We start from the raw sequence: 20,778 nt of genomic DNA, 5'->3' as shown, positions 1-20,778 counted from the left end.
GTAGCTACAGTTTAAGTTGTTTTGTTGGTATAATTCATGGGTTTGTATAATTCACGATTACGTTTGTATAATATAACTATTTTTTTATAAACTCGAAATAACGAATTTATACAAACACAAACATCTGAACTTTAAACAGTTATACAAATTCTGAATTATACAAACGTGTGAATTATACAAAATTAAAAAATAGAGTCCCGTAATTATAGCTAAAAGTAGTTCGTGAATTATAATTAGGCAAAATGTAGTTATGTTAATAATTAACTTATATATATTTGTTTATCCGCGTAATTTTCCCTAAAAAAAGGGAAACTGCATAAATGAGTCATAAAAAATCAAAATAATTACATGTTCATACATCAATCCAAAGTAATTCAAGAAATACTCATTCTCTCAATTACAACCCATACCCCTATTCATTAAGGCTGATAATTTTCGCTTAACTGATACTAAATCAGTATTATATACTGTATTGATATCATTAAGGCTGATAATTTTGCTTGACTGAGAGTAAATCAATATATATATTGTATTGGTATCATTAAGGTTTCTTGCTCACAAATTACTCATTAGTCAATGATATTGTAAGAGTATAAAAATATTGTTGTGGTATCATTAAGTTTTTTCTTGTTCAGAATTATTCACTAGTCAATGATACTATAAGAGTATATGTATATTATTGTGGTATCATTATGATTATCCCATGAATTTATGGAATTTCCGAGATGTCTTTTCAAGGAAATATATTACCTTTTATTTAGGCATTAGCTAAAATTTAGGGTAAAATAGCCTCCAATAACCCTAACTGAAACATAACTCATTTTGTAAAGTCCTATAAAATTTCGATGTCCACACATACCCCTAAAACTATTTGTATATCATGAAAGCATTATTCAATTATTCAAGAAAATACACAACATAGCTTGACAGTACATGTATCTTTTTGATAAAATGCGAGAATTCCTAATTAAATTTTCAGTAATACTTTTTATTGTTTTCTTTTTATGTGCCTAAGTAAGGTACAATTGATCTCTAGAATGGCAACGAAAGGTGAGATGAGATTATCGAAACATATGTATATGAATATCACATGTATTCTTAATTATTAGATAATTAAAGTATTAAAACTTATTTTGTATTTCGTTTTCTATTACTTCCTCCGTTTAAAAAAGAGTGACCTAGTTTGATTTGACACAAAGAAAATACAGAAGACTTATGAATTTTGTGGTCCTAAATTAAAGTTATGTCAAATGTACAAAATTATCCTTTAATCTTGTGGTCTTAAACATGTTATGTGAAAAACTGAAATTAAAACGTTACCAATAAAGGAAAGATGTCAATTTTTTTTTAAACAGACTAAAACAGAAAGTAGATTATTCTTTTTGAAATAGAGGGAGTAATATTTTCTTGGTTTTTAGGATAGGAAGGGCCAAATGATGACCAGTCACAAATATAATCAAGACAGCAAGTTATAGACGCGAACTGAAATGTATTAACATTGCTAATCTTTTGTTATTAATTTACATGATGTGAAAAAAATATCTAATACTTTTTTTATATCTTTATTGGAATTTGAATATGAAATCTCGTGAGTCTCAACCTAGCTATAAGCTAATCCATTGATCACTAAATCACAGTACTCTTTATGTTTGGCTCGACCAGTGGCGTAGCCACAGCCACTCCAGGGTATCGGAAAGTTACGTTATATATATATCAAATTTTAAATTTAAAGGATATATATTTAAAGTTGGACACCCTCGATAAAAGTTATGTCTTTGGCACGGTAGTAATGGATGTCCATTTGAATGAAGGAATTTTGGGTTCGAACCCCAAATAGCACAATATTTTTTTTATTTTATTTTGACAGCCACACACCATTATTCTTGGGGGCTCGACCTTATTATCACTACAAGAAATTTCACTTTTTTGTGGTGACAATTATCACTGCTAAAGACTAGAACGTCCTACTAAATAACCACTAAATCACACTCTTAGATGTTTTGGCTCGACTTTATAATATCTGTGAATGTGAAATCTCATATGTGGCTTATGTCTCATGCATTCATCATTAGAAGTATCATGTCATTATATTATAATTGTGACTTAGATATTCCTCTTAATTTAGATTCCATTTGTCTCTCTAAAAGATAATTATTCTTGAAATTTCACATAATTTTCATGGAAATTAATCAAATAGTCGCAAAAGAAAAGATTCCTCAACCTTATTTCGAAATCAAATGATTAACTAAAATCAACGTGTCGATCAAAGAGGGATATATATATCTAGCTTCTTGGTCCCTTTTTCGACTTAAATTCCTTTGGTGAACTTAAAAAAAATGTACTTTCAAGTGTTGAGTAGAATTACCATCAATGGATTACAATATTGATAACATGATCTTTAGAGATGTCCTATCTATCACGCCTTCAAATTGAGGTGAGATGTGATTGACTGTTAAAAATCTAATCAAACACTTAATTTACAGGATGATTGAATATTTCATGACTAGTCAATTAGTGCAATCACATGTACACAAATATAAACTACATCGAAATAGCCACAGTCTAAAATCGTACCTTGTTATGGATTCGTTCCAACACTTTTCGAAAAAGAAATCTTCAAGGAATCTTCACACAAACTTTACTGGAATTGGAGAAGAAAGAAGAAGAAGAAGAAGGAGGAGGAGGCGCCTTTTCTTTCTCATGTTTTGAGAAAGATACATTATTTCTCTCAGAGAAACCTTTTATAATCTTAGAGGGACACACTTTTTCAAATAGTTGTGTCTTTTTCCTTTTATTAATAAATATAATATATAACAATTATATATTATTTATTTATTAATATGGATTCGGGTTGACCCACATGGGTGACCTGATCCAGTTTCCTTCATCTCCCACTCACACATAGTGGGTCAACTCTCATTCCTATTTTGTAGCTTCATTCTAATTAACAACTAGACCGTGTAATTAGTTTATACTTTGAAATCTTCGTTGCTATACATCCGCGAGGAATAACATCTCGATCAATGAAACTTAGAGTAGATTATAGTAAGTAGTACCCTAGATCATTTATCACATTCATATTTCTCATTATCTCTTTTTCTTATTTTTGAGTTCATCATTATGTACTTGTCTCATAGGCAAACATAAAGGACTTCAATGAACACAATTAATGTGATAATATCCAATGAATCTCTAAGATAGCAAACACCAAACTGAATCTCAAGAAATTAAATAAAGGCATGAGGGTACAACATGAAAATTACATATAACTTTCAAGGCTTCACATGATAGCAAGTAGAGTCTAAACTTGTATCGCCCATATGGATCACTATATGCATATATGGTATGAAACATGTATCACAATAGCGTATGTCTTTTATTAGTTAAATAATGTGCATATGTCTAACTTTGAGTTCACAAATCTACTTATCATTTTATTTTTTAGAACTCACATCTGCATTAGAAACATATTAACTTATTATAATCACAAATGATTGAGCACAAACTAACAAATGACATTTTGATTATAAACTTTCAGCTCTCTATTATCACCACTTCTGACAATGATTAGTTTATAATTGTCTTATCTCCACTTGTCACTTTAGACAATAAGATGATTGCCTGTGTGAATAAGGCAATTTTTTCGTTTGTTTGACATATTTTATATCTCAAAATTTTATGTACAGTACATAAAAAAAAATGATATATGCATATGAACCAACAAGAATGGAGAAATATGCATAAACCAACATTAACTTCAATAACGTGAATTTACATAAACATGCTTGGAAAAATAAAATATAAATACATCAGCATCTATGTAAATCCAATAACTTCACATGTCTCTCGTAAGCATCACATGCTATGAATTTTGTTAAGGGATCTACTATCATTTGATACATAGATATATATATATTTCATGTTCACTTCCTTTTGTACTACCATGTCTCTTACAAAATTATAATTTTATTTCAATATGATTCACCTTTCCATGGTACTTTGGATCCTTTGTATAGGCTATTGCAGTCTGACTATCACAATTGATTATGACAAGTTCAACAACATTGTTATTCACACCCAAGTGAACTAGAAAATGTTTAAGTCAAACAACTTCTTGCATAGCAGATGAAAGTGTTACGAATTCAGCTTTTATTGTAGATAAGACTATACATGACTATTTCTTGTTATTCCATAATATGGCACCATCATAAGTAAGAATGCATATCCAAAGGTGAATTTTCTCTCATTTAGATCTCCTCCCCAATCAATATTTGTATAGCCTTTGAGTAGCAGATAATTTCCTTGATAACATGAAGAATAGTTGATTGTGCCTTTGAGATACCTCAATAGTTGATTTTTCAGTGTTGCAGTCCTAGATTGAATTGATATATACTAACTAACCCAAAAGCATAACAAATATCCGATCTAGTACACTTCATGGCATACATAAAACTTCCGACTACATTGGCGTAAGAAGTTTTTCTCATTTGTTCCTTCTTATGTGAAGTCTGAGGGCATATCGTTCGATTCAAACTTCACTTTTAGATACTGAAGTGTTTATGGGTTTGAATATTGAAGCGTTCAAGAATTTTCATAATGTAAGATTCTTGTATAAGAAATAACAATCTCTGAAAATCTTAACTCCAAGAATGTATGTTGCTTCACCCATATCTGTCATCTCAAAAGTAGATGATAACCACTATTTTGTTTCTTTTACAAAATTAACGTCACTTGCAACTATTAGTATATCGTCTACATATAATGATAAGATCACAAACTTATCTTTGAATCTTTTGATGTATACACAGTGATCTTCATGAATCATAAAAAATTCATACAATATGATCGCATTATGAAAAAGTAAATACCATCGTCTAGAAGATTGTTTAAGGCCGCAAATCGACCTTTGAAGTTGATATACCTTATTTTTTCGCCTTTATTAACAAAACCTACAGGGTATTCCATATAGATTTCTTTTTCTAGTCTCCATTGAGGAATGCAATTTTCACATTCATTTGATACAAATCAAGATCCAACTTAGCCACTACAGATAAAATTACTCTTATTGATCTAAAATGTACAACTGGTGAAAAAGTTTATTCATAATCAATTCCTTCCTATTGTGTGTAACTCTTAGCTACCAGGCGAGCTTTGAATCTCTTGATACAACTATCTGTCTTACGCTTGATTTTAAGAATCCACTTATTTCTAATAGCTTTTCGGTCTATAGGTAGATCAACCAATTTGCATACTTGGTTAAATTTCATTGACTCAATCTCTTCTTTTATTGTTTGAAATCATTTTTTGCTGGGCATGTAAGAGTTTCATTTATATTTCTTGGCTCCTCATCATCTGAAGTAACTATAAATTTTTTCCTTCATTCTCAAATCGACGACATAAAATTTGTGGATGACTTATTTGTCAAGGTTGAGATTGACAAATTGATTTATCAATTGGCAAGTTATTCTCACTCGAACCATAAAATATAAATGAAATTTGGTACATATGATGTATTTGTGGAAATAGGAGCTAATCTATGCATAAATATTTATAAGATGAATAGATGATGTATGCAGAACTCACAAATGGGATATGGAATGAAAGAAATCTGAGGATATTTGAGAAACAAATTAAGTTGATCTTGGAAAGCTATAGCTAGATAGATTATATATGCTAATTGCTAGCTGTGTGAAAGCTCCTCCTAAAATACGTATGCTAGTTCATAGTTTCATTTTTTTACACTAACTTTGTGTTATTCTGTTTTAGCAGTGTTGGGATGTAGCATGCTATGAAATTTAAAGAACAATTTTGGTGGTTTATGAAAAGCTAGTTGTCCAAAAAAATATTATATTATATGTTGTTGCTACTAAATAACCAAGTCTCGGATCCATAAATAAAATAATTCTCATGATATTTATTAATTATTAGTTATCAATTTTTTTTGTTAATAATGGGCATTACGTAGAGAATTTTTGTTTTGATTTGGTTGTTTCAGAATAATTTAAGTTGTATATGATTCTTTTTACTGATTTGATGGTCTTGAAACAAATTTGATTCTTTTTAATTCAATTTGAAATCTCTATCATTTTATGAAAATATGTTGGATACAGCCCTATAAGAAAATAAATTTTTTGGACCTAATTTTTTAAAAAAATTGAATAACTATTGACATTGTTAACATATTAATACTTGATATCATTCAAAACAAATATAACTATTTTAAAGAAAATTAAACAGTTAATGAGTAACAATACAATTAATTAATTAAAAATATTAACTTAGCTTTGTCCCAATTTCACAATAATCACAAAAAAAGGATTGATATCACTCTATCCATTTATAAATAAATTTAGAGTTTGAACTACTCTTATTGTTTTTAATACTTTATTTATATAATTTCTATTTATTTTTTATTTAACCCATGAACTGACAAAATTTCGAATTGATTTATTTTAAGTGCTTTAAAGTTAAAATAATTTTTTAGCACTTGTAAAATGTTGATATAAAATTAAAAATACTAATAATAAAAATAAATTTAAAATCATAATTTAAAAATGCTAACTTATAACTTTTGACTTATAAATCAAAAGTAATAAGCCAATCTAAACATAAGCACAACCTCACTTAACCCTCATTTATCTAGGTCGGACTTAAAAATCACATTCTAAAATGAAGAAACTACATAAATGGGCCATAAAACTCAAAATAGTTACATGTTCATACCCAATCCAAATTAATTCAAGAAATATCCATTCTCTAAAAGAAATAATTTACTGCCCATACCTCCATTCATTAAGACTGATAATTTTCGCTTAATTGATACTAAATCAATATCATACATTGTATTGATATCATTAAGATTGATAATTTCGTTTAATTAATACTAAATCAGTATATATATAAGTGAAATTATCAGTCTTAATTATCAATACAATATAGGCAGGAGCAGAGCTACTGTAGCGGAAGGGGGTTCGACTGAACCCACTGGCTTTTCCGTAGACCCTATATTTGTATTAAAATATGAAGTACAATGTATATATATATTTCTTGCGAACCCATAAGCACACTAAAGCGTTTGACCCAGTGATCACTCTACACCCAATGAGATCGTTCACCCCCTGCGGAATGTGGGTTCGAATCTCGGTAGGCAAACTGTTTTTTGGGATTAATTTCTAAACGCGTGTTTATATAAAAAAAAATAAAAAAAATAGAATATCGGTAAGGAAATAGTATTTGTGTCGTAATTAATTTTACTTTTTTTTAAAAAGGAAAATAGTATTTGTATCGTACTCTGAAACTACAATATATGACTATTGATTTCTACTCACATTCAAGAAGTTTAACTCAATTTCTTTCCTCCAAAAGTTAGGGTTCTAACTTTTATTGTTGATCTAATTGATGTTATCCAACATCTGGCCTCCGGTGTGTACTCTTGTCTCTCCCTTTTCATTTTTTTCCTTATTTGTTTTTAGTGAACTTGTATTTGTTCGTTAATTTGATGATTGTTACTTTAGGTTAAGATCATTGTTCTTTTTAAAAATTTAGAATCCACTGACGTGAAATCCTGGCTCCGCCTCTGAATATAGGATAGTAATTTAGTATTAGTTAATCAAAATTAGTTGAAATTATTTAATAGAGTATGAATATAAAGGAATATGTATTTATAATTATTTTACTTTATTTGCTTAGTTTCCAGCTCTAAAATTTGTGGCCCAATCGTATCAAAAACCGGTCCAATGAGCCCAAACGACGGCTTTACCTAGAGAACGCTAACCATAGCTTGTAACTCTGTGACTCTGTGAGCAAGCTGCTGGTTTGCTTGAAATCATGGCTGCTGCGGTTGCTGTTGATGTTGATCTTCTTTCATGGAAAATTGAAATTTTAAAACTGACGGTTGGTGGTTTTTCTTTTCTGATATCATTATTTTTTTTTTAAAGTTTTCACCGATTGCTTAGGCATTTTCCATCTAGGTTGCTGGGTTTGTTTGGGAAGAACAAGGGATCAGGATATGTGTGTTTCTTTTGTAGCAAAAAATAGTTCTTTTTCTTTTTTTTCGTCATCTAGTAAAGAGTTAGGATGTGTGTGTTTCATGATTTATTGTATTAAATAAAGAAATGATTTTGGCAAAATAGAGAAGCTTTCTGAGACAGACAGCCTCTTTGATCTCTCAGTCAAAATGCATCTTTTGATAATTAAACTTATTATCTGAGAATACCAAATTTCATTTGTGAAAGTTGTTCTAGCTTGTGACATGGCCATAAGACTTGTTCTCGTGTGATAAGAAGAGGTAAGTGTGACAAATAAAGAGAGAGTGTTGGTGAAAAGTTGCATGGAAGGGTGGATCAGGTGATGAAGGGTTAGAGGAGGAGGTAGGGGTACAGAGATAGAGGAGGGGGGAAGGGGAAGAGGAAGGGAAGACAGTGGTGGCGGTTGTGGTGGCAATGAGAGAATCAGGAAGGAAGGGTGATTAGTGGTGGGGAAAGTAGTAGAGAGTGAAAGAGTAATGAGAAAAAAAACTAAAAGCAAGGAGAAAGATCAAATTTGCCCTTGAGCTATGTGAAAGATGTAGATTTGTGCTCCGTTGAAAAAAATATGACTTAATTGTGGTAGACGTGGCATCATTGGGTGTTAAGCATCCAACATTTGAAAAATAAGGGGTTATCTAGCTCAGTTGGATAACAACAAGGGCTCATTTGACTCCAACTATAATTGGAGGGTAAATTTATACCATTCTACCTAGTTCAATGGTAGATTTGACCTTTTGCCTTTTGAGAAATTAACTTTGGAATTAAACCAAGATTACTAAAATCCTAGTTTGTTTTAGATTTGATAGTTGTTAATTTCATCAATTCATGTCTAATTAGTTTTACAAAGTGGTTTTTAGTCAAAGTAGAAATATTATTATAAATATGGGTGCTACTATATCTTTTATTAGCAAAGTTAAGTGAAGCTTAAATTAAGATCAAAAGAATATGAGTAAAAGCCTATACCTCGCTCATTTTCTAGTTTGTTAAAAATTTTTACCTAGTCATTGTGCATCTTTTACTTGTGGGTAAGTTACTTTTTGTGATATTTCAATACTTTCAGGTTTCTATCATTGGTGTATGTGGTATGGGAAGAGTTGGAAAGAATACTTTGGTGAAGAATTTGAATAATGAACTCATAAAGACTATTGCGTCAGGCTCTAAACTGTCTTTTGGTCTTGTGGTATGGGTTACAGTTCCCAACCGCCAATAGACATAAACAAGGTTCAAACAAAAATTGCCAATAGAATAGACGTAAAGGTTGATGTCAACAAAAGAGTACAAGACGTTGCCAATAAAATTCATCAAAGACTCAAGCAAGAAATGAGCTCAGTTCTTATACTGGATCATGCTTGGTAAGCTATAAGTTTGGATTATGTAGGTGTACCCCAACTTGAAAATCTCGCAAGAAGCAAAGTAATTATTAACTTCTTGTTTTTGGATCTTTGTAGGCAAATGAAAACATACACCGAAACAAAGGTGTACACTATGAATGAAGATGAATCTTGGCAACTGTTTGTCAAAAAAGCAGAAGATAATGCCTCTTTGGAGCATATTCAACCATTCGCAAAGGCAATTGCAAGAGAGTGCAATGGTTTACCTTTAGCAATTGTTGTTATTGGAGCATCTGTGAGGGAAGAAGAGGGTCGAGTTGTGGAAAGATTCTTTAGAATCACTTGGAATGTCCAAACCTCATAACAAATATGTCAAAAAGAGAGGTGACATTCAAAGTTGTTTCTTGTATTGCTCCTTATATCCGATGACTATTCCAACAGATGATCTCATACACATTGCCGATGGGCAGATGGGTTACTTGGTGAACGTAACACATGAAGCCTACAATACGGGAATCACAATGATTGAGAGTCTAAAAGATGCCTGCTTGCTTGAAATGTATGAGTTTGATTCTGTGAAGATGCATGACGTAGTTCAAGATGTTGGGTACATGGATAGCTAATTCCTTGGGTATGCACACAATTCTCTTATTCAGGTTGGATTTGAGTTGGCTGAGATATCACATATTAAAATGTCTGCTTCTCTCAAGAGAATATCTTTTGTAGGTTTTAGAATTAATAATCTACCTGATTGCTTCATGGAATGCCCAAAGACAACATCTTTACTTTTGCAAGACAATTATCCTCTTGTGAAAATTCTGCATGAACTTATTTTTGCATTTCCATCCCTAATAGTTCTGAATCTGAGGGTAACTGGTACTACACTGCCTTCTTCCATCAATAGTTTACATATGGAAAGAGTTAAAATGACAACAAAAGTTGGATAGATAAACTTAGAGGCAGTGACAAACTAAAAAGGACTTAATCAGTGACAACAGAGAGTGATCTATTGTGGATAACTTTATGCTACCTTGCATTAATTCAAGTCAGAAATGGGTTCAACCTTTAAGATTTTTAGCACCAAAACTAAGATCAATCTTATAGGATAGTACAATTTGTGTTGTACAGAAGAAAAACATAATGACATAATTCTATTCAAAAAGTTTAGAATGGGTCAAGTAAGGGTTTGAAATAATCAAAACAGGAGAAAAAAATGCAAGCATTTTTGCAGCAGAAAAATAAGAGAAGTCTCTGCTGCACTCTTTTCTCAAGAATAAAGGAAATGCAACAGCTGATACTCTCTTGCTGGCAACATTTGTTTCCTTCTTTTCTTTCCTATATGTTTGGTTTGTTGTTAAATAGTAGGGAAAAGAAAGGTTGTCCAAAGTACTTGTTAATATAAAAGGAATCATTCTTCTCCCATCTATGCAAAAGAATGAAGAGGCTACACAACAACTATATAAAACTTATTAAAGATTTTTCTGGAATTCTACTTTATGAAGAAGGAAAATGTAGTAGTAAAATATAGAGATATTGTGCTAAGTATTTATCTTGCAACTTCATGACTGGTTAAATAATTCTTCTTTTTAGCGTAATTTTTCCAATATCATAGTGTTTTCTTCCAGGAGTTTCTCCATTCAAGGAGTCAAATCCAATATCCTGGGTAGAAGTGAATGGATCAACAAATATGTTTAAGATTATAGTAGAAAAGAACGGTTGTCTAGTTCATAAAATAAAAGGAATCATTCTTCTCCCATATGAGCAAGCTTGAAGAGGCTCCACAACAACAATTTAAAATCGAATAATTTATTTTCTGTAAGTAGTGCCTTAAACAAAGTAAAAACAATCAGCTTAACTTCATTTGATCATCTTTGAGAGCATCCTTAGCATTCTCATAAAACATTTTTCTTTATTTACCTCAAGAGTAATATATTCAATGGACATACTCTTTCTGTTGTATCTAACTTTGTTGTTGAGGCGGGGAAGTTTGTGTTTAAATGCTTCTATCCTAAGATTGAAAATACAGTCCGTTTCTCATCAAATGTTGAAATTATAGGAAGGACATGGAGAAGCTAACAAAGTTCAGAGATGCTATCAAGGAGAAGGTGGATGGAGCTGAGAGAGAAGGCTATAAACCAAAACCAGATGTTTTGAAGTGGCTCAAGGTCTTAAGGAGATGCTATCAAGGAGAAGGTGGAAGGAGTTGAGAGAGAAGGCTATAAACCAAAACCGGATGTCCTTAAGTGGCTCAAGGATGTTCAGAAGCTGGAGAATGAATGGGAGTCTATTCAAGAAAGCATTGCAATGACGAAGAAGCTTGCATAAAAATGCTGTCCAAATTGCAGCCTTCACTTGGAAGTCTCCACTCAAGCACAAAACCCGTGAGATCAATTTTGTAAGCTTATAGATATTGGAGAAAGCTTTGAATCCAATTTGATGGTAGAATATTACCCGATGAAAAAAAGTTGAGTTCATCTCAGGACCATCAATAGAAGGCCAGTCAGCAGCAACAAGGAATCTCAACAAAATCCTACAACTATTAGAAGATGATGAGGTATTGTTGGAATTAAACCAAGACTAGTAATCCTAAAATAATTAGGATTTGGTACTTGCTAAGCTGAAAAGTTGAGATTATGAGTGAATGATTAAAGCTTCCAATTCCTTCTCTCTAGTTTTGCTAAATTTCTTTATATAGCCATTGTTACATTTTCACTTGTGGATAAATTATTTTTTGGGCCTTTTTAATCCTTTCAGGTGGGGATCATTATGGGAGGAGTGGGAAAGACTACTTTGGTGAAGAATTTGAACAATGAGCTTCTAAAGACTACCGCGTCAAGCTCCAAACTGCCTTTTTATTAAATTGGATACTTCATCAATTCTCAATGGAGACCACACATGGATGGCTAGATTGAAAAGATTCCGCATTGAAGTTGGGGAAGCTCCAATACCAGTAAAATTCAACAAGTCAGCAAGGATGATATATGCGTCTCCAATTGTGAAAGTTTCAGCAAGGGAGAGCTCTCAGTGAATAGGCGTGTCAGAGAAATCTGAGAGTTCAAGCAAGATTTGTTAGTTAGCTTCACATCATGGCTCACTGGTAAGTCAGGCTCTCAGCTTATTCTCCAATGAATAAACAAGTATACTTACTACTGCGTACTCAACTCGTGGTTTCTTCTTCCATTAATTTTCTTGATTTGTTCTCCACTTAACTTTGTTCTGTATACCATGCCATGTTATCTCCTTGTTGCAACTTAAACATGGTTTATTAATACAGGTTGCTAGCATTCTACTTAGCTTTACCTCCAAAAATATATGCTTTAAACAAAGAGATCGAGGGTGTGTGGGGTATGACACAGGTTATTTCCAGAATATAATTTTTTTTCAAAATGATTTCTTGAAAATATTTTCCTTGGAAATGTTTTTCATTGTTTGGTTAGACAGTGTGAAATATTTTAGCCAACTGGCAGAAAAGAAGTGTAAATTTGATTTTAACTTTAATGGAAAGATAGGACATTAGAAAAAATGGGGCAGTTTTAAGTTTGATTTACGGCAGGTTTTTGTTTGAATGTGTATCAAATTTGTAGTATAGAAGAAGACTTTGGAACCTACTGCTCCCACTTCCTCCATTCCCTCTCCTCACGGGCAGTTTTCAAACCTTGTGATTTACGCAGTTTTTTTCACTTTTTTTCTGTTAGTGTTGCATTCGTTATTCTTGGTGTACTTCCATATTCTTTCTTTAACTTATAAGTGACAATGGTATGTTTCCTGGTCAGCCACGAAAGAATCTTGGTAGTCAATAATGTGAAATGGAAGCTTGTCACATTTGCAAACAATTACTTTTACAGACCGAATAAATCACAACTATAGTGTTGTAGCATGTTTTGCCATAGTTAATTTCCTTACTGAAAAAATCTTCATCATGCCAGGCAGTATGACCGTGCAACTTTACTGGCAAGAAACAAAGCTGATGGCTTATACTCTGTCAAAGCAGGCTACTCAACCCTTTGTGCACAGAATGAGATGGTGGAAAGCTGGTCGTGGAAACTAATTTGGAAAACAAAATTACCACCAAAGGTGATTTGCTTCAGTTGGAAAGCACCATACGAACCATGTTTTGACTGAAGATAATCTCAACAGAAGAAAAATGCACATTGTCAACAGATGCTACTTGTGCAAACAATGTATATAAACCAGAAGTCATCTCTACTACACTGCTCAGTTGCTATAGAAATTTGGAATTTGTTCGTTTCAGATTTTGGGCTCAGTTGGGTCATGCCTGAGAGGAAAATCTAGAAAATAGTCCGTGCTTGTATTGTTTGGTGAATTTGGATAGAAAAGGAATATGTTTGTTTCTATTGCAAATTGAAGCAATAGAAGAAAATATGATGCAACACAAAAGAAGCCCAATTTGCCTAGAGCATAGCACTAGCCTCACATCTCGTACACCAAAACGTCTAAAGGCCAATGTTACCATTTCCTCCAAGGTTTCTCCTACTTCCTTTTTGCTGCAACGCTGTTATTGTTGGTCAGATGTTTATAAATATAGATATATTTTTCATGAACTTCTTATCTTATGTCGTTTGTAGCTTGTGGATAAGAATATTTATGAGTATAGAGAAGCTGTGGCAAAGTTTTTTTGTTTTTTATTTTAGGACACGGTCTTTGAGGTACCAAATGGTGGAATATCCTTGAGATTTTTTTCCTGCACTTGCTAAAATTAAATAAGCTCTCACTCTATTCTTGTTCATCTTAGATTTTTTTACCATATGGATGATCCTGATATATGTTGTACTTGCAGACAAATACAGCTTCTGTTCTCCTTGAAGTAATATGAGATACATAAACTTCCTCCATGAACAAGTGAAGTTGTTTTGGTTTTGCCAACTTTTACCTTTTTCATCATCTGTAGGAACTATATTACTGTACTACTAATTAAAGACAAGAAAGTTTTTTCAGTTTTCTTTAATTAAAAAACAAGACAAGAAAGTTTGTGGCTCTAATATGAGTATCTTCTAAACTAAGGGGGCGTTTGGTAGAGTGTATTAGCAAAATTAACGCAGTGTTAGTACTACCTTGTTTTGTGCACTTAAGCCAGCTAGACAAGATGATGAAATGTTAAAGATAAAAAATAGTGCATCTATTATGTATATATATTTTGATGTTGAGTTTTGTTTTTAATATGCATAGTGTGTCAACGACACTTGCTTGAGATGGACCAAATTCCAGAATTTCTGGGCGATTTGATCCAGCTCACGCTTGAACAAAGCTAAGCCTCTCAATTTTGGAAGGAAAAAGTGGTAGAGGGACACATAAGAGCAGAATCTACGGGATGAGCTCTCGGGACGATGTATGATGACTCCAATTAGGATTAGAAGGTTTTGGATCGTCATGCCAAGTCGAGATAGTTGATGGTGTTCAAATAGCTGCTATGTCACAACAAACTGCGTAACTTACTTGTGCATTGGCAGTGTCCGAGGTTCAACGAGTTACTGAAAATGAAAGAATGAGCAAAATCGTTGAGAAAATCAAAGAATAAGTGTATAACCTCGCTCGTCGGCGTAGTATGTCTCGTTCTTCAAGAGGACCCTCGAGTGAAGATAAAGCCGAATACATAGCCTCCGCCTCTTAGCATCTCTTTAGTGATCATTTTATACTTGTAGCAATTTTTTTAAAAAGATTTTTATGTTTTTATATTACGATTTTAGTGTTTATGGATGTTTGATGAAGTTTGTTATTATATTGTGTGCATATGCTTATTGTTTGGAATGAATATGTAACAATTTATTTACAGGTCGTAGGAGTAGGTGCTTGCAGCTCGCTCGCTGTCTACTAAATGAGCCTTCACTGTCCGCCCGGACATGGTCCTTTTGACCGTCGCTTCTTAAAAAAAAAGTGACGCCATTCGTCGTTTAGACCAAAAAGAAAGATTTTGAAAGTAAAATAATAAATGATGAAATCTGTCATTCCAAAGTGATGTTGACCGTTGCTTTTCACAAAGCGACAAAAGTGACTGCATCGCTTTTCTGTCAATTCGTTTAAAATAACAATGTTGTCAGTTGCTTTTGGCCGTCGTTTTTCAAGCATTTTTTAGTAGTGGCTTTTAGCGACATTAAATATATACAATAATAAAGAATGCTAAAGTCTTTATCAGCATTAGTTAATTGTCATTAGATTTAATATTGGTATAGGCTTAGGGACATTTAAGAGTGCTAATTGTCTCTAAAGATACATATTTAGCGGCTTTAAATTATTGTCATTAATTAATTGCCAAAAGATCCTTTTTTGTGTAGTGACTCGATTTTTTATGGTGTAAAACTGTTCTCAATTTTTTTTTTGTTTAATTTCTTAATTTTGGTCTCTTTACCACAGCTAAATCCTTGATTAGAAGAAAAGCAAAACACAATGGAAAACTCACTTCTGCCTCATTTCACCAAGAAAGAAATGGTATGATGTCTTGTGATAGTTCTGGTGTATGTTGAGTATATATATCTGCAAGTTGGTAGAGGTATAGTCATTTTCACTTTCTCCATATTTATTAAAGTTTCCAATTTTAGAATAACTTAATATAAAGTTTATGACTTCTAATATCTACTGCTAAATTAAAGCAATATGAAAAATCAAGGGAATTAAGTAGCTAAGTGTTAAACATGTAGAAAATAGTAGAAATACCAAATATTTGAATACTCAAAGAAAGGAAATAAATCTCCTCTCTAGATGAATTTGGTATAATAAATGTATGTAACTAAAAGTCTTTATATTCCCCTCATATAATATACTAGAGACTGTTTTTTCTCAATGTAAAGAGTTAAAGCTCAATACTACTTTTGCTTTGTTAGGTTACAAGAAACAAATTGGATGATGAGACACCTGAGGGAGATGTATTAAAAAGTCTAGGAAAAAAAATCTCTTGGGAGAGGCAACATAGAGGTGAAAAAAGTGTCAAAATGATAAGACCCTACTCAGTGGCGAAGCCAGTTCAAACTTTAAAAGAGCGGATTTTTTTTTTTAGCAAAGTGGGTGCACAAAATATGTTTTTTACTAATGAGTGGGTGCATCCAAATTTAAAATTAAATTGGATATTATTTAACTAAATCATACAAATACTTAAATTATAAAACTATCAATGGTATAAATCAAAACTAACGGAGAAAAACTAAGAAAAACATTTTTAGCTTCTAATTGAATAGACTCCCTTAGGTTGATATCAAATGAATTGTTAGGAGTTTTTTCATGAATTTTTTGTAGTTCAAGAGAATTGTTGAGACCTTTTTTTCTATATTTAACTATTCTTTTATCGAGATTCTTAACTATTTTAAAAAATAATTTAGAAATAATCAAAAGAATAAAAGTGGAAAGTGACCTTTAAGTATATCTTTAAATGTAATTTTTTAGTATTAGTAATTCAAGGCTAGAAATAGAAAGATAGAGCAACTATTTTTGTTCCTTTCTTCTTTCTTTTTTGGAAAAATAGATTGTGTTCTAAGCAAGAATCGAGCTTGGGACATTAAACACTCAGCTGAGCGACATTACCGCTAGACCAACACCATTCGTTGTGTTCATTTATCTATATATTCAAATAATAAAGTATATTTTGCCTATAAGGGTGGTCAGCTGACCACCCTTACTGGGCTGTAGCTCCTTCCCTGACCCTACTACGAGTACTTAAAATAGACCAGGCTTACGTGAGGTGTCTGAATGAAAATTGGTGTCAATCGAACATTAGAAGAAATAATAACAAAAGCTAAATTAAATTATTGAATAAACAAAATTTAGTACATGTGAATAATTATTTATTTCTTGTATCAATTTAGAGAGATAGTATGCAGAAGTCATATGTCACTAACGGATTGCAGTTGGTACACCAATGGAGTTTATAGGTTGACAAGAAATGAAAGCTTATTTAGGTTCACAAAATTACTATGCAGTAAAACCTCACTAAAATAATATTCGATAAATTAATAATCTCTAAGATAATATTTTCCTCCGGGTCAAACTTAGGCAAATGGAAAAAATTACTAATTTCGATAAGATAATATATTTTTAAAAGGCCCCTATATAAATATATATGGTCCCATTAATATTATAAATTAATAATTCTTCAAAAACACAAATATATCTAAGATAATTTAGTGATATATGATTCTATTGTGTTTTATTTTTTTGTTAAAATTTAAATCTAGTTGAAGCTTAATATCTCTAACTTTTCTTATTACATCCAAAAGTTCTGGTGTTGTTTTTTTGAACTGCACCATAAAATTGTGAAGAGTTCTAGATGCGATAAGTGTTTCCTTACGCGTAATTGGTTCCAAAAGAGTTGTATCATCTTCAACTTTATCATCAACATTGTTTTTTTCGATGATATCCACAATTTCTTCTAAGCTCTGGATCTCTAAAAATGTATGATTTTTATGTATTCATTGTACTTATGTATAATAATTTTTTTTATATGAATTCAATAAATATGATACATAAATTAGTAAGACACAATGATTTTGATGTAATCAAAATTAACTTTCATTAAATTTCAAAACACACTTTAAATTAATAAATATTAATTTATCAATTAAATAATACTCTATAAAATAATAATATTTCACTGTCCATCTATATTAATTTAGTGAGGTTTTACTGTACTTGGTAGACAACTGAGATTTCAGGAGACAAATTTGGTTTGGAACTTTATCATGATGCCTAGCTAGACACATATTCATTGTGTGACTGGCTTTTAAGGGTAGACTCTTAACTAAGGCAACACTACAAAGAATGCATATGATTACTAATTAAGGATGATAAGTATGGTCTATGTGTTGCTGATCAACTGGAGATATTATAACATCTGTTTGTGGAATATGATAATTGGATCAATAAGATAAAATAGGCCCTACAAAGGTGGTCAAGTATCCCTCTGCTGAACTTGGTAATCAAACACACTGAGATGGTATAAAAGGAGGAGTTGGAAGAAGTTTTATAAGGAGCTAGCCACAACCATTTGGGGTACACACGCTACTAAAAGATACTGAAATTAGCTACGAACTTTGTTGTTGGTCTGTCGTTATTTTGCTCGTAGCTAACAAAAATTTGTTGCTAATTCATCGTCAAGTAGGATTAGCAACATATTTTGCTGTTTAGCTACAAAATTTATTCGTCGCTAAATTCAGTTTTTTTAGTAGTCTTGAAAGTGCATAAATTGAAAGCAACTCAGAGCTTAATGGTGAAGGTGAATGGTAATATCACAGATATAGAAGGAGGTGAAGGAAAAAAATAAAGAGGATATTTCATAAATAGCTAAGAGATAAAACTGCATAGTGCTTCTTTGAGTAGAAATCTAACACCCTAAATAAACATATTCAAAAATAACTTCACTTCTAAAAAAACATCGTTAACATATATAGTTAATTTCAAAATTTCTATAAATAAACATATTAGTATATACAATTACTTGTATATGTATATAAATTATTAAAATGGATAAATAAGCAGTTGTATATAAATGTTGAAAGTTATACCATGAATTCGTATAAGGTATTGTGGGTGGTAATTATATACAAGAAACAAAATATACAAAATAAAATAAAATAATATATATATATATATATATATATATATATATATATATATATATATAACCAAACAACAATAATGAAATTTTGTATGTACACAAATATGTATAGGTAAATACAAAATAAAAACGAAATATATAAAGGGCAAAAAACTGAACTTAGTACATTAATTACCACTATATAACAATAGTTTTAATTTTCACCAACATAGCAATAGTTTTTTTTTCAAAAATAGGAAATAATATTAATTAAAAAATTAATAAATAAAAAAACAAAAATCGTGGTATTAATGAGCCACGATATTCTCAACCTCCCTGATTTTCTCCCAATCTTTTACATTCCATGATTTACTCAAATTGGTTACACAATTCTCTCAAATTAAAAAAAAAAGGTTTTTTAATCAAAACAAATCTCTCTACCTCCCTATTTTGAAAGATTGTACAATTATGAATATCAATAGTGTTTCGATTCTAATTCAACACAACGAACGATGGGACGCGTTAGGTATGTGTAATAAATCATGAATGGATTTTAGTCTGCAATCTAAACCTATTAATATTGTATATGATGGTGTATTTTATGTCACTGAACAAAATCAATTTGTGTGATTGGATTTGGGTTGATTAGAAGGTTTAATTACTTTGTTAATAATTATAGTCGGGTCCCAATTCCCAAATTATAATTGTATATGATTGTGTATTGATATCGTAAGTTACGTTATTATATATTTGTTTTGGTGTATTGTGATGGTATTAATTGATTATAAAATGAAATTCGTGATTTTATTTTTGTGTATTAATTGGTAAAATTGATATTATATTTGTTGTTGGTGTATTGAAGAAATTGGTGTATTAATGCCAAAATTTCGTGAGTACTTTTTTAGTAGATGATTAGGTGTAATTGATATTGTATTTGTTGTAGCTGCTTTGATGCAATTGATAGTGTATATAGACTGTTAATCAACACCAAATTTCGTTATTATTTTTTGGTTTATGATATAGTGTATTTATATATTTTATGACGTATATAATAATCAAATAACGTGTTATTTTTTGGTTCATCTATTGATATATTAGATAGTGTATTTTCTGGTGTAATTGATGTATGTAAACACCAACTAATGTATTATTTTTTGGTCCATATATTGGTATATTAGATAGTGTGTGATTTGGTGTGGTTGATAGTTTATTTTTCTGATGTAATAGACAGTGGATGTAATTTTGGTGTAATTGATAGTGTAGTTTTCTGGTGTAAGTGATGTATGTAAACACAAACTAACTTGTTATTTATGTGGTTCATCTATTGGTATTTTGTATGGTGTATGTGATTTGTTGTATAAACACCAACTAACGTGTTAGTTTTTGAGTTCATGTATTTGTATATTAGATAGTGTATTTTCTTGTGTAATTGAAATATATAAACGTCAACTTTTATGGTGTTTATATATATATATCTACTTTCTGGTGTAATTAATATAGAATGTTAAATTTTTATAATTACTAATTTAGTATGGTTTCAAATGAAGGTATGCACATCAACAAAATATCTTCGTAGAGTTATAAATGGTGCAAAAAAAATTACTGTATGTCTAAATACTCGAATGTGTAGTTGTGAAATATTTCAGCATGATGAGATTTCTTGTAGTCATGCAGTTGCTACTAGAAACAACATTGTGAAGATTACTGTTCAACCTATTATAGTAATAAGAATTATCAAGATACTCATGCAATCTCATTTGAACAATTGCCTTGCAAAAGCACTTTGAATATTCCATCACATGTTATAGAATAGACAATGTTACCACCAATTGCAAGAAAACAACCAGGCAGACCATCAAATAACGATCGTAAGAAGAGATTC

General features: G+C 31.2%; 1 pseudogene; it reads left to right on the top strand.

The window, feature by feature from the left end:
• Nucleotides 1-7,827: 7,827 nt before the first annotated feature.
• LOC125808555 (probable disease resistance protein At4g27220) lies at nucleotides 7,828-12,456 on the top strand (annotated as a pseudogene).
• Nucleotides 12,457-20,778: the final 8,322 nt, after the last annotated feature.

The sequence above is a fragment of the Solanum verrucosum genome, unplaced genomic scaffold (assembly GCF_900185275.1).
Source record: "Solanum verrucosum unplaced genomic scaffold, falcon-dt-bn FXZP01000160.1, whole genome shotgun sequence".
Lineage (NCBI taxonomy): Eukaryota > Viridiplantae > Streptophyta > Magnoliopsida > Solanales > Solanaceae > Solanum > Solanum verrucosum.
The sequence above is the reverse complement of the archived record's forward strand: the minus strand, read 5'-3'. Positions and strand labels throughout refer to the sequence as shown.